Source organism: Cucurbita pepo, chromosome 12 (genome assembly GCF_057944985.1).
Source record: "Cucurbita pepo subsp. pepo isolate OVF chromosome 12, ASM5794498v1, whole genome shotgun sequence".
In the NCBI taxonomy this organism is placed as follows: Eukaryota; Viridiplantae; Streptophyta; class Magnoliopsida; order Cucurbitales; family Cucurbitaceae; genus Cucurbita; species Cucurbita pepo.
Window position 1 is genome coordinate 4210367 of NC_141809.1, and position 17109 is coordinate 4227475.

Below are 17109 nucleotides of genomic sequence, written 5' to 3' on the forward strand. Positions count from 1 at the left end.
GAAGCACCTAGGGAGGGAGATTTCATAATCACTGGAGGCTTATTTCATTTGGATACGTGAGTGAGTAGGTTTATGGAAGCACCTAGGGAGGGAGATGTCATAATTACTGGAGGCTTATTCCGTTTGGATATGTGAGTGAGTAGGTTTATGGAAGCACCTAGGGAGGGAGATGTCATAATCACTGGAGGCTTATTCCGTTGGATACGTGAGTAGGTTTATGGAAGTACCTAGGGAGGGAGTAGGTTTATGGAAGCACTTAGGGAGGGAGATGTCATAATCACTGGAGGCTTATTCGTTTATGGAAGCACCTAGGGAGGGAGATGTCATAATCACTTAAGGCTTATTCTGTTGGATACGTAAGTAGGTTTATGGAAGCACCGGAAGAGCATCTAGTGACTGTCAAGCGCATCCTGCGCTATGTAGCTAGAACCAGAGGCTGGGGCGTAAGTAGATTTATGGAAGCACCTAGGGAGGGAGATGTCACAATCACTAGAGGCTTATCCTGTTGGATACGTAAGTAGGTTTATGGAAGCACCAAGGGAGGAGCATCTAGTGGCTGTCAAACGCATCTTGTGCTATATAGCTGGAGCTAGTGGCTGGGGTGTGAGATACTGCACAGGGAGAGGATGGGCTATGTAGCCAGAACTAGAGGCTGGGATGTGAGATACTGCATAGGTAGAGGATGCGCTGTCACGACCCGATTTTCGAGGCTTCGAAGAATCGAACTCGTGACTAAAAGGACGAAATCGAAAACTAAAAAAAAGAAAATAAAAGAAAAGAAAAGCAAAGTAAAAGGATAAAAATACCGTTCAATTAAAACAAAAGAGAAAGAAGATTTGTTTCGAAAATATTACAAAGGAAATTGCAAATGTAAAAATGAAATACAAAATTAAAATCAAATATTTCAAATGGAAAATACAATTATGAAGAAAAATACAAAAGACTCTAAATATGAAAACGGACAAAGGACTCTAAAAGACCGACCAGGGACTGACGCTCCGGAACGACACCCCTTTGTGACCGCACAGCTCTCGAACACCTCCTCGTATCGACTGGTACCTGAAAAAAAAAGGGGAGAAAGGGGTGAGTATAAAAATATACTCAGTAAGCAGCCTAGTTGTAGGCTCTTTTCGCATCCTTATCTTGGTAGGTAACCACGGTCTTTCTCGGGTTTCTAAGGAGAGTGATCTAAGCTACAACTCTCTTTTCTGTATCATAAAAGGCTTGCTCATCTTATGCAGTGAAATGATCAGTGTCCTGAGGTGAGGCGCGACCTCATAAGCAAATTTGAGGGGATCGTATGGCTGGATCTGAATACGTGACTCTCTCTCTGAACATCATCCGTGGAGGTTAACTGACGACCCTCACACGAGACCATACATCCACAAAACGGGGTGCGACCCCCTTTGTGCCGGTCAGCTACTGAGTCATCCTAAGTGGCTCCACGTCCCCCGTTCAGGGACGGGTTTCTACGGCCCAGGAGTCCTGTTCAGAAGACCCCTTAGCTATCACCACTAGGTCTGGGCACCTGTCACACTTCCCTATCTGGATCTGCAAAGCTCAACGATCACCGTACCGGAGCTCTGTCTCGACGGTATGGTATCGGAGGAGAGAGGGAAGTGGAGGTTCTGATGACACTATCTTCACTGCTCAACTCTAGCGGGCTACCTACAGTTACCGTGGTGACCTATTATTCTTTCTAGGGTGGAACTTGGTGCCTTAGACTTAGATTCGTGTTTCTCTAGGATTCTCGTGCCTGGTGTCAGAAACCTATCGGGTTTGGAATTTGGGTTCTGGTTCCGCCGGTAATCATTTCGCGGGTCTAATTGCACGATATTCTAGAGGTCCCCCAATCTAGGGTCTCGTCTAGCCTACTTAGCCATAAGCGTCCTAATCTAAGCTCATAATTTCTTCATATTCATCAAGAAAGATAATATAAGCAATCATCATACAATAGAGTTTACACGCAACAGTTCATGCAAAATTATCAAACATGCTCAACGGGAAGATAACGTCCATATTTCCCGTAGCGTAGATTTCACAAGTTTCCCAACCTCCTCATGCATACATACATTATCAGAGTCTCAACCAAAACAGATTTAATACACATTTTGTATCTAGCTTTCCATAATCATCTTATATTCGCAGTTTCTATAATAACACGCTAAGTCCGGCTAGCTAATTTCATAGGTGGTAGCATGCATGCTTGTTCCTAGCGGTTCCTACAAGTACTGCTCATGGGAATCCAAATGGCTACTTACTTGGTTGACGCGTGCCTTACCAAGCTTGAATTATTTGCCAGAAAAGGTTCCAAAAATTCTGGAATTTCCTTGCTAGGTCCTAATTCACATAAAAATAGGATCAGAGTTGAAATCGGTGCGAAAAACAAGCAAACGGAGGTCGAACGGAAGGAAAAAGATCAACCACGCGCCTACACGCGCCCTGGAGGGTGTTTTACGTGCGGCTTTCTACACGCGCGGCTTCCCGCGCAGTCGCGGGCCAGTGGCTGGTTCGGTTCGGAGCGCCAGATCGGACTCGGGTTGACCCGAATCCACGCCCTGATGGGTGTCGACTAGCCAGTGGGGCACGCCTCCCCAACCCGCGGTCGCCACGTGTCACTCATCGGTCCTGCCGCGCTCCTCCATACGCCGGCCGACGCGTGGCGGCAAGGCCTCCTCTCTCTCCTCCTGCGTTTTCCAAATTTTCCAGAAACGTGAGTTTTTGGCGTTTTCAATCTATTTTCTTTCGATTTTCTTATCTTTCAATCCGTAATCCATATAAACAAAGTTCCTACACGCAAATTGTAGATCTCATATTCTACTTCTACAATATATTTTTCCTTTATTTTTTTCTTGAACACAAGATGAGTTAAGGCCGTCCAAATATACAGAAAAACTCACATTTTCTATTTTCGATCGCTCTACCCGAAGTCAGACTAAACTCTGATTTTCGTCCGATTCTCGTCCAAGAACTTCAAGAAACCTGTGAGAATCTTATTTTAGTCACATACCTCAAAAACTCCAGATCTAACGCTCATGAAACTCCTCACATCTAGATAAAATCGAAATAAGAAGTTCGGAACCTTACTTTGTCCGTTCTCGGATTTTCTTGCCGGAATGAGTGGATTCCACCACCCGAACTCCTTTTCCAGCACTGAGAGAAGTATTGCTTCGAAGTTTCTTACCTTGGATTCGATCTCCAATGGCGATTTGTCATCTTTGTTCTTCCTCTCTCCCAAACCCTAACTTCTTCTCCTTTCTCCATTCTCTCTCTCTTTTTCTTTTCTTTGCTCTCTCTTTCTTCTAGGAGCCCAAACAACTATTCCCCTTGGATAAGAGTAGGGCAAAATGACCCTTTTGCCCCTATGTTGTTATTTTTATTTTTTTATTTATTTATCTAAAAATTTGGGTATTACATGCGCTATGTAGCTGGAACCAGAGACTGGGGTGTGAGATACTGCACAGGAAGAGGAAAGGAGAAACTGGAGCATCTAGTGGCTGTCAAACGCATCCTGCGCTATGTAGCCGTAACCAGAGGCTGGGGTGTGAGATACTGCACAGTGAGAGAAAAGGAGAAACTTGAGCTGGTCGACTATAGTGATAGTGACATGGCCGGTGACGTTGATGATCATAAGAGCACCAGCAGGATGATTTACTTCCTCTCAGGCGGCGCGATCTGCTAGCAATCAAATAAACAAAAGGTAGTTGTTTTATCTTCTTGCGAAGCAGAATACATCGTCGCTTTGACGGCGGCAACATAGGGGATCTGGCTTGCGTGACTGATGGAAGAACTTATTGGAAGAGAAGGCGATCCACCAATGTTATACGTGGACAACAAAGTTATGATCTCCTGATAAAAAATCTAGTTTTGCACGACCGTAGCAAGCACATAGAAATCAGATTCCACTACATCCGGGAATGTGCAGATCGGAGGCTCATCAAGATAGATATAGCACATGTTTGAGGAGGAGATTGTTAGGTAAAATACGGTGATATTTACCTTATTTAGTTATTCACGTCTTTCCTTAGAATCAGTCGTTTGAATCTTGTTTTTAGGCCATGTGAATTTATGCATGAGAGAGCATATTTTTAGCCGGCCGCCAACTTTAGGCGCAAAAGATTGGTGGACACTTCTGCCCTTATTAGAATGATAAATAAAAGCACAGTGTTGTTTCAGCAAAGTCAAATACAAAATATTCCTATTCTTTCTCTCTGATATTTTCTCCCGCTTTTCTGTTTTTTCTTCTCCCAACAAATTCTTTGCCAGTTTTCTTTCGGCAAGATTTCCTCACCACACTCAGTGAGAGACAACATCGAAGATGCCGAAATGTCCTTTAGAATCTACTTCCAAAACCTTTCGTCGACGCTGGCTTACGAAAATCTACGGAAACTGAAATACTTAAGCAAATTTCATCCATCAACGGAATCGTCAAACTGGAGCCGTTTCTATTCCATTTTGATCGGCTCGGAGTTCGAGTTCCGACCATCATGATCTTACTGTGGATAGAGAAGGGCACTGGTATAAATTCTTTATTGGTTCCCTTTCTAATTTTTTGTTTACAATTTAGAAATTCTGTTTCACAGTATGTTTGAGATTTAAATCACATTCATATATATAGTAGCACGTGACTTGAGTATACGAATGCCTTGCCTTAGCTTGAAAATTGTAGTAGCACATGGCTTGAGTATTTAAAGAAATACTCAGTAAGTGACTCAACTATTAGGGTTAAATGCAAGAACATGCGAATACAAGGACGGGACTTATCCTTTCAATCTGTTTTCCTACGGTACTGTCCTAACGGGTAATTTGGACGTGTACCATATACTCTACACACAGCCCATACGTGCAGGTATGGGCTCACCACTCAGTTCGCACACCGTTGGGCCACCTTACTTGTCGGGCGAGCATACACTGGGACGCTCCCTAGGCCAGACACCCATTAGAACTAGTAACCATCACGGCAGCGCTATTCAAAACATAACGATTATTGTCCTGCCATTAGATGTACGCGTCCGTACCCTCGTGATGGAATAGGGGAATCTCCCTAAATGCATGAGCACACATAATGCATGAGCACACATAATGCATGAGGTCCCCAACATTTCTACTTTTACCATTAATGAATGTAACCCCGCTATCATCTTTCATGCTTAACATGTCATTTCTCATTTTTCAGTCTACGTATCATGCATAATCCTAACGGAATTACATTTCATTTCATTATCGTGATATCATGTCATTCATAACATGCTGTATACATACAATTTAGAAAACATAACATAACACTCCATGCTTTTAGCATGTCGTTTCATAACGTGCAATTCATATAACAATTACCTCAATGATCACACAAATTAATCTAAAAATAACATATCACATCACAATATATCGTATCATAAATATGTCATATCGTATACACTTCGTGGTCATATCGTTCCCTAACTTATCATGACCTTAACGTTCTTATACCTATCACAGTCATATCATTACGTGAACGTACCTTAGTCATATCATCACAGGAACGTATCCTAACGCTATCGTTTTATCAATCTATCACAAACCTATCCCTTTCTACCCATATCCTAACCATATTCTTTCATCAATCTCTCCTATCCATAGCACTCCGGTATGTAACCTAACCTTAACATTTTATGAATGTATCTTACTCTTATCGTTACATTTCGTTCTTTTTTTTTTTTTTTTTTTTTTTTTTTTTTTTTTTTTTTTTGCATCCTTCTCGTATCCTATCTCAAACATATCATTGAACACATCGTACAACAATTATTATCATACAATTCACATATTATAACATAACATAAACATAATATAAGCGTACCGATTCACTGATGATTCACACATATCAGTATATATGACACGTGTCAACATCAAATATAATCATGTCGATAGTAAGGCTACTTACCTGATTAGCTTAATTCGTTGTCATGAATATATCCTTAATGAAAGTTAAATTCTGTCGTTTGAAATCCGAGTAACTCTGTATTTACTTTTCTCTCTATATTTAGTTTATGGTTTTTACAATAACTAATAATGAGTTCGAAAAGTATATTTTTTAATTAAAAAATCCGTTATCAAACATGGTTCTATTTTATTTCGAACAATAAATAAGAACGGGTTACCAAACAGGTCCATAATTGCCCTCCTTTGTGACAAGAATACAAAACACCGAAACCTACCCTTGTCATCAGCTTTAAAGTTAAAGGTCTGGAACATTACACTAAAGAATATGCGTTACAGTTAACGATGGATGATTAACGATCGCTCTTATGGGTTATTTTTGTAAATAAATAAAATACTAATAACAATAAATAAAACAATCCATAAGTAAGCATGCAATATTTGGTCACCAATTCCAATACAAATCATGGGAGCCGTTAACAATTAAAACTAATTTTGCAAGTATAAAAGTGAAACAAACCAAGCAGAGTATTCTCATACTTCAAAATGAATTCATTTCCAACACTTGCCCTTTCTCTCTTAATTTTTTTGTTATTCGTTTACCAACTCAATACCGTCGAAGGATCAATATTCCAAAACCCAGAGATTTTCGTCAAGATAACAAATGCTCTAAAAGCTAAAAATTAGCTCACTTTTCACTGCAAATCTGGCGGTGATGATTTGGGAGTCCACAAGCTGACACCGTGGGTCAGCTACGAGTTCAGCTTTCGTCCAAATTTATGGTCATCAACATTGTTTTACTGTTCCTTCCAATGGCCTGGCTCATTTCATTACTTCGATATCTACATAGATAAGAGAGATAGAAATAATTGCTAAAGTACTCTATGCTCGTGGTATGTGAGTGAGCAAAATATCTGCATGTTCAACTATACAACCAATAATGATCAAATTTGCTATGAGTGGTTAGGTAAATGATCAATATATTCATAATCTGGAAAGTTGGATTTTAATATTGAAATAAATAAATGTTCTTGACATGTTGTTTGTTTCCCAATTTAATTTATAGTCACCCAATCAAAATAATTTAAATAAGCTTGTTCAAAGCAACAGGATTAGTGTCACGTCTTACATCGGCCGCATCATGACATTTGTTTATTACGACTCTAAAGTGGTTCGATGGGTGACACTCACATGTTTCTTCTTGTATGCCGTGTAGGTCAGAACCTACTCTCTTAGCTATGACGTTCTCTCTATGAGAATTCACATCGGTTGGAGAGGGAAACGAATTATAAAAGGGTAGAAATTTCTCCATAGTAAACCCATTTTAAAACCTAAAAAGATAATATATACTGAAAAATTTTACCTTTTAATCAAAAGTACATACTTTATATCAATTGAGTTACATTATATTAAGTTATACTACTCATGTTACCTTTATAATACAATATCAACCAAAAAAAAAAAAAAAAAAAAAAAAAAAAAAAAAAAAAAACCAATTAATTTCAACATCATCATAATTTAAATTTTAAATGGTCATGAAATTGTACTATCGGCGATATCATAGGTTCAAATTGCTTTATACTACACGTTCTCGAACTCATTTTTATTTCATATGAAGGAGATAGCGCCTTGGCTTGATGAAGCATACGTGACAAAAGGGGAAAGATAAGAAAATTGTGTAATTATTTCATGGCTTGTTGCAGCAACAAAGCATGAGTGGAGAAGAAAACATTCCTCCGTTTTACCTGGCTCTTCTGCAGAACTCATCACAAACTTGAACATCGTCACAGTTCATCAGACAAATAAGTTCACTCATTCGTGCATATAACCAAACATTTCAATCATATATTTATTTGAGTAAAAAAGACTATACTACAAAAAATTATTATCAAACGAGAGAATGATATATCGAACCGAGAGAAACGACGAGCAAGATAGTAAAGACCAAGAGAATGAAATGTCATAGCTGAGGAAGAAACTGAAGTAATTGCCATTTTTTTTTTTTTTTTCATTTTTGCTGACGTGGGTTTGAAATGGTACATACTTTTACATTTTTAATTCAAAAGTTTATAGAACAATAACCAATAATGTTTGAGTTCCAAGCTTATAGTTTTTTATTAAAAAAAAACTGGTTATCAAATATGGTTCTATTTTTATTTTCAACAATAAATAAGAGCGCATTACCAAACAAGTCCATAATTGCACTCTTTATGACAAGAATACAAAATATCGAAACCCACCCTTGTTCATCAGCTTTAAAGTTAAAGGACCGTAATATTACACTCAAGAATATGGGTTACATTTATCAATGATGGTTAAGGATCGCTCTTATGAGTTGTTTTTGTAAATAACAAAAGCACTAATAATAATAAATAAAACAATCCATAATTAAGCACCTAATATTTGGTCAACCATCTTAATATAACAGACGGATCCAAATAAACAGATGGATCCAAGCTGGTTGACAATTAAAACTAATCTTGCAAGTATAAAAGTGAAACAAACCAAGGACAAGTATTCTCATATTTACAAAATGAATTCATTTTCAACCCTTGCGTTCGCTCTCCTATTGTCGTTGTTCTTCACTACCGTATTTACTACCATCGACGGATCAATCTTCAAAGACCCACCGATGACAGTCAATGTTGGATCGGTATGGCAACCCTTGAGGGGGAGTGAATAGGATTTTTACGATAAAAGTGTTTAAACGTGATTAATTTTTCTAATGATGAAACTTTTTACAAATAAGTAGATGATAATTACTAGAACAAAATAATTCAAGTCAAAACAATAATCAAGTAGAACATGTAATAAATCACAATAATAATCTTGAATTAAATAGGAAAGAGTTAAGAGAAAATGACACCGTAGTTTTATAGTGGTTCGGTCAAACTCGACCTACTCCATTCCCCAAGCGCCTCTTGGGAATTTGAATAAAGAACTTTCCCGACTCTTTCCACGGATCAGAGCCAAACCGCTACACCGCTCTTTTTACGAGTTCAAGAGCAAACTCAATCCTTTCCACGGCGCAGGATCAAACCGATACAAGTATTTGAGTTTGATAATAACACACCACAACTCTCTCAAAGAGTAGATTTACAATTTGGGACACTCACAACTATTTCCTCACAATACAATAATAATCCCTCTCAAGAATAAGATGAAGAGAAATAAACTTGTAAGCTTGTAGAGAGCAACAAACAATGGAAATTTTGAACAAATGAGGATTGAAGAATGTATGTAAGTTGTGTATTTTAAAATGTGGGGAAGATGGTTTATATGGAGGAGAAAAGTGGCAAAATGTAGGATTGAATATTGACCATTGGATTTTGTTAGGAATAATGGAAGGTGGAGATTAAAAGTAAATAAATAAGAAAATTTTCTAAATTCATTTATTTCAAAATTTTAATATAATAGTAATATAATATAATAATAATAATAAAAAGTCATGTGAGTAACGGTCAAATGAAATTCAAAATTTATTATAAATATAATAATATAATAATAATAAAAACTATGTGAGTAACTACCAAAATTTTAAAATATAATAATATAATAATATAATATAGTAATAATAAAAATCGATGTGAGTAACGGTTAGATTCAAATTTATATTTTGTAAAAATAACTTTATTTAAAAATATAATAATAAGAAAAACTTCACCATTTGTTACTCTCCCAAATTATAAATGTCATACTTTGATATATTTTGATTTGTCCATCATTTTGATTTTGCTGCCACATCATCACGTCGGGTATGTTGTCTCGACTGTAATTTCTTCGTTTTAGCTCTGATTTAAGTAATTGAAAAGTCGTTGAAATCGTTATTCCCGACCTTATACTGTGTACAGTTCAAAATACTGAAAATAGTTAATAATTAAAAAGTAGGTTTGTTATCATCAAAACATCAATTAATTGATTGAAATTAATTAAAGTGAGATGAAGGGCCAAAAAGCCAACGGTCAATATAACAAATGTTCTAAAAAGTCACAATCAGCTCACTATTCACTGCAAATCTAGCGATGATGACTTGGGAATCCACCAGCTCCCACCTTTGGGCGGCTACGCCTTCACTTTTCGACCAAACTTCTGGGGCTCAACACAGTTTTACTGTACCTTCGAGTGGCCTGGCTTTTCGAATTACTTTGATATCTACAAGGATAACAGAGATAGAACCAAATGCAACAATACTCTGTGTTTGTGGATTCTGGGAGAGCAAGGTATGTGTATGTTCGACTATAAAACCAAATTGTATGATATTTGCCACACTTGGCTGCCAAAATAAATATAACTGATCAATATATCCATAAATTGGAAAGTTCAATTATAATATCATAATAAATGCATATTAATATGTTGTTTTTGTGTGTGCTTTTTTTTCTTTTTTTAAAATTTGATATGGTGTATTAGTTTTAATGAATTATAATATTAAGCTTTGTTAAGGTATATGAACCTATACCCTATTTATTTATGAATTTCTTCTACTTTGATCGAAAATATTTGAAGATGTCTCCGTAATGTAGTAAAGATTGGCTGGGATAAAGTCCCTCTCGTTCGCTTCGTTCAGGTGTTCTTCCGTTATAATCTCCAACGTTGAGAATTGTTCCTGCTTGAGAAATGAGCATGCACGTGAATGCATAACTCTTAAAAAAAATAGGGACAATAAGATGTTTTTCAAAAAAGAAAACACATAGCAGATATAATTTTCCCCATTTATGGAAAATCTCCCATACTTTTTTCAAACATAAACCAAACTCAAATACAAAAGGAAATTAACTTTCTCTTTTTAATAAGTTTTTAAATTTAAAAATTCATTAGCCTGTAATCTTTACCTTCCTGTCTCTCTTGTTTGGACCAAAAGGGTTTGGTTTTCGATCTTGGACCAAATCTCGAAGAATATTCTTATTTTTATTTGTTTATCTATTTGTATTGAAATATCAATTAAATTTATAGCCACCCAACCAAAATTTACGGCTCTCAAGTAGTCCGATGGGTCCAACTCGCATGTTGCTTTCTTGTCTATCGTGTAGGTCACAACCTACCCTCTTAGATATGACATTCTCTATGAGAGATCCCACATCGAATGGAGAGGTGAACAAAACATTTTTATAAGGATGTGAAAACCCCGGGTACATGCGTTTTAAAACCTTGAGTTGGAGTCCCGAAGGGAAAGCCCAAAGAAGACAATATCCACTTGGTAAATTGACTTTTTAATCAAAAGTACCTACTTTATAATAATTCAGCTATCTTATATTAAATTATACAACTGGTTCAAATTCCATTCTAGTTCTAGTATAAGGTCAACAAAACAAATTAATTTCAACCGGATCCTAATTTAAATGGTCATGAGATTGTACTCTTGACGATATCAAAGGTTCAAATCGCTCTATACTGCACGTTCTTGAACTCATTTTTATTCCATATTAATGTGATAGCAGCTCTGTTACAAAGACTTGATGGAGCTTACAAGCAAAAGGGTAATAAACTAGTTTACATACAAAAATGACATGAAATCTAATGCCTCCAAACTGCAAACTCCTTGGGAAGGAGGTCATCTCGTAAGTGCAAATTTAAACCATCATCAAACAATTATTTAGTGTATTCTAAGATGTCGAACGTATAGTACTTGTATACAATTAGATACGATCATTTTGGTAAAAAGTTTATCAAATTGCAACAAAAATAGCCATAGAATTATTTCTCGGGTTTCTTCTTCCTTACGACCATACTTATCAAAATCGAAGGTTGTTATCCTTCCATAGGTGTTTATGGATGAGTTGGTTGCTGAAATTCAGGCAAAGAGCTCAACTTTCAAGCTCTAACTTCAAATCTCGTGGATGTGAAATGAACTCAATTTATTTTGACCCATACTAAACAAACGAGCTTTCATATTTTGGGTCAAAATATTATTTAGATACATAACCCTTTGTAGATAAGGTATGAGCTACCCTACGCGTAATTTAAAAGATACTGTATGAATTATAACAAAGTTCAATAGTTCAATTTCTTACTCCTGAAATGTTGAACTAAAATAATCAAAATTTAGAGACCTATTAGGCATTCTTTCAGGGTCTAAACGTATAATTTAAATGTTCAATAAGCTTTTAATCTTACATGATCTTACACGCTCTTTATATGGTATGTTTTTACTACATCTCCCTTATATAGCATTTAAATGTTCAATAAGAAATATTATTAAATTTATTTTAATTTATACATTTTTTTAATAGGATCTGTATTAGAAAACGAATTTTTTTTTTTTTGTAAAAATTTATTTGAAAAAAAAAATAATCCTTGTCTCCAATGTGATCTCCATGAGGAATCCTCCCTCTAATCTCGGAAAAAACTAAATGGAGGTTTCGCACCTGATCTCCTCTCTAATCCCCACGAAAACAAATCTATGATTTTTTCAGGAATAAAAAATAAAAACGGAAAAAGAGAAAGCTTTCCCACCCATCAGTAGACATCTATTCCAACGATAAACAATAAATGAAAATGTTATCAAATGATCCATGTTGAAACCTCTTAACGATACAATCAACTTTTACGTTCCATTACACTATTTATGGACTATAAAAGTGAAACAAACCCAGCACAAATGTGTTCATGCCTATATTTTTTCTCTACCATTTCAACAAAATATGTTTATTTTCAACACTTGCGCTCTCTCTCTGAATTTCATTGTTCTTCGCTAACGAATTCACTACTATCGAATGATCGATCATCCAAAACCCAGAAATTATCGTCAAGATAACAAATGCTCTAAAAGCTAAGAATCAGCTCACTTTTCACTCCAAATCTGGCGATGGAGTCCACAAGCTTACACCGTGGGCCAGCTACGACTTCAACTTTCGTCCAAATTTATGGTTCTCAACATTGTTTTACTATTTCTTCCAATGGCCTGGCTCATTTCATTACTTCGATATGTACGTAAATAAGAGAGATAGAAAGAATTGCGAAAGTACTCTATGTTCGTGGTATGTGAGTGAGCAAAATGTTTGTATGTTCAACTATAAAACCAATAATTATGATATTCGGTAAGAGCGGTCGGTATATTCATAAATTGGAAGGTTGGATTTTAATATTGAAATTGTGATGTCCCACATTGGTTGGGAGGAGAACGAGTGCCAGCAAGGACGCTGGCCCCGAAGAGGGGTGGATTGTGATGTCCCACATTGGTTGGGGAGGAGAACAAATCACCCTTTATAAGGGTGTGGAAACCTTCCCCTAGCAGACGCGTTTTAAAGCCTTGAGGGGAAGCCCGAAAGGGAAAGCCCAAAGAAGACAATATCCGCTAGCGGTGGATCTGGGTCGTTACAGAAATAAATTAATGTTTTTTTGATATGTTTGTCGTGTGTATCTTTTTTTCTTCTTCTTTTTTTTTTTTTTTTTAAGTTTGATATGATCATTAGTATAAGTGAATATAAACGCTATCGACATAAATTATGATATTAAGAATTGTCAACTTATTTTGGTCATGATTGGTAATCAAAACAACTATACGAGATGCGGCATTGCTTTTGAAGAATTTTGGCCTAGAATAAAGGTAAGGTTGAGCATTAGGACTTAGCCTAGAGTATAGGCAAATATGATTGAACAGAATTTAGTCACTGCATAAGTTATGTTGGGTTAACCAAGAATAACCTTGTCAAAGGTCTAATAAAGCCACAATGTCCAACGTACCATTTATTTGAAAACGTTCGGTTTATTTAAGGAAAGGATAATACAAAGATATGATATAAATGATATTTTACAATGTGTCATATACGATCGGGCAATAATATAAACATTTTCAATTAATAAATGACATATCAGAGGAGGGAAAATACGAACATACCATGTAGCCTATACGTTACCCACTTTTATGACAAGAATACAAAATATCAAAACTCACCCTTGTTCATCAGCTTTAAAGTTAAAGGACCATAACATTACACTCAAGAATATGTGTTACAGTTAACGACGAATGGATAACGATCGCTCCTATGAGTTGTTTTTGTAAATCACACAAATACTAATAACAATAAATAAAACAATCGATAAGTAAGCACGTAATATTGGGTCACCTATCCTAATATAACAGATCGATCGGAGCGGTAGACAATTAAAACTAATTTTGCAAGTATAAAACTGAAACAAACCGGGCACAAGTATTATCATATTTACAAAATGAATTCATTTTCAACACTTGCATTGTCTCTCCTAATGTCGTTGTTCTTCACTACCCTATTTACAACCATTGACGGATCAATCTTCAAAGACCCACCGATTACAGTCAATATAACAAATGTTCTAAAAAGTCACAATCAACTCACTATTCACTGCAAATCTGGCGATGATGACTTGGGAATCCACCAGCTCCCGTTTTTGGGCGGCTACGCCTTCACCTTTCGACCAAACTTTTGGGGCTCAACACAATTTTACTATACCTTTCAATGGCCTAGGTTTTCGCAGTACTTTGATATCTACAAGGATAACAGAGATAGAATCAAATGCAACAGAACTCTGTGTTTGTGGGTTGTGGGAGAACAAGGACTATAAAACCAAATTGTACGATATTTGCCACGCTTGGCTGCCTAAATGAATGTAACTAATAAAATATATCCATAAACTGGAAAGTTCAAATATAATATTATAGTAAATTATATTAATTTGTTGTTTTTGCCTGTGTTTTTTCTTCCTTTAAAATTTGATATGGGGTATTAGTTTTAATGAATTATAATATTAAGATTTGTTAAGGTAATTGAACCTATACACTACTTATTAATTTCTTCCACTTTGATCGAAATTATTTGAAGATGTCCCCGCAATGTGGTATAGATAGGATGAGTTTATGTCTCTCTCGTTCGCTTGGTTCAGGTGGTCTTCCCTTATCTTCTCTAACGTTGAGAATATTTCTTGTTTGAGAAATGAGTGCACCCCAATGCCCAACTCTAAGATATTTTACAAAAAGAGGAAACACAAAGTAGATAATTTTCCTCATTTATGGAAAAACACGGGTAATTTTATAAAAAACATAAACCAAACTCAAATGTGGTAAGAGTACAAAAAGGAATTAATTTTTTTTTCATCCGTTTTTTAAATTTAAAATCTCATTAGCTTTTAATCTTACCCTACTTGTCTCTCTTGTTTCGACCAAAAGGGGTTCGTTTTCAATCTTGACGCAATCGGGTCGCGTAATTTTTATTTTCTTATCTATTTACCATTTAAATATCAATTAAATTTATAGCCACCCAATAAAAATAATTTATTTTATAAGCTTGTTCGAATCAACATGATTAGCGTCACCGTCATACATTGGTCACGTCATGGTTTTTGTTTATTACGTCTCTCAAGTAGTCTGATGGGCGCCACTCGCATGTTGCCTTCTTGTCTATCGTGTAGGTCAAAACCTACTCTCTTAGATATGATATTTTCTACGAGAGATCTCACATCGATCGGAATGGTGAACAAAATATTTTTTACAAGGGTGTGAAAACCTCTGATAGAAGCGTTTTAAAACCTTGAGAGAAAACCCCAAAAAAAATAATATCTACCGCGGAATTTGACATTTTAATCAAAAGTACATAATTTATAACCATTTAGCTATGTTATACTAAAATATAGTACTTATGCAAATTGTTTTGAAGTATAATATCAACAAAACTAATTAATTTCAGTCCGGATCATAATCTAAATGCGAATGAGATTATACTCTCGACAATATTAGAGGATCATAATCCAAAATAAGTTAAGAATTCTTAATATCATAACTTAACATACAATATTAAGCCATTTTGCAATATATCATACATGAAAAAATAACAATTTAAACCTTTAATATTTAAAAAGAAAACTGAAAAGCAAGAAACTTGATATTGTTGTTTCTAAGATTTCTGATTAATTTTGAATTAGAAAGAACAATAAACGAAAATGGTATTCAAATAGTTATCAAATGGTTGAGTTTTTTAATAAAAAATAAGAACCATCTCAAATGAATCTTTTTTAGCTTATCTAAATTTCTTAAAGGCCGTTTGGTCTAAGGTTTTGTTTACGATACTCAAAAGCAAATAACTATGTTTGGTGTTGCATGAAAAATATTATCAGAAAATAGTGGACCTTACATATTCATGATGTGTAGATGTACGACTTATGGACTAGTAAAGAGTTAACCAATTTATCTTAGGATCATGTACAAAATTTTGATGGATAAATATGATCTCAGGAGACGAGTGATGAGATATGATGACAAGATAAAAGTCAAGTTGAACTAGGCCCTGAGAAGGTTCTTCAATCAATTCATTCTCTTTTCCCTCCTTCTGGAATGGTTCAGTCGCTTCTTTTTCTTTCTCTTCATTTACCTTGTTCAATCAGGAAAAGGTTTGAGGTTGAGGTTGAGTCTTTGTTTACCTCCTGAAATAAGGGAAGGAGAATTAATAAGGAGATTTCTCTTTCATTTGATTCTTTAACAGGATTGAATTCATAATCAAGTAAATAGGGGAAGGGAATAGAGGTTCAGTCTCATTAATCTTGTCTTGTCTTGCTTTCGTCTATCTTTCTCTCTTTCTGATGATTTAGAATTGTAAAGGAAAAGAATATCGGATTCTGATTCTTTCATTCTTAAAGGGGCAGGTGAATGAGCTTCTCCCTTTTTTCTTTCACTCTAAACTAGAATAGGAAAAGGTTTGAGGTTTTGTCTTTGTAAACAATAAATGAGAAGGCGTCATCAAATGGTCCATAAATTGCCCTCTATGATAAGAATATAAAATATTGAAACCCACCCTTGTTCATTAGCTTTAAAGTTAAAAGTTCGTAACATTTCACTCATATGAGTTGTTTTTGTGAATAAATAAAATACTAATAACAATAAATAAAACAATTGGATTAGTAAGCAGGCAATATTTGGTCACCCATCCCAATATAACAGATGGAGAGCAGTTGAAAATTAAAACAAATTTTGCAAGTATAGGAGTGAAACAAACCAAGCATAAGTATTCTCATATTTAAAAAATGAATTCATTTTCAACACTTGCATTGTCTCTTCTCATGTCATTGCTCTTTGCTACCCTATTTAATACCATCAATGGATCAATCTTCGGAGACCCACATTGTATGATATTTGCTATATATGGCTGCCTAAATGAATATAAGGAATCGATATATCCATGAATTGGAAGGTTCGATTATGATATTAAAATAAATCGATATATGTGT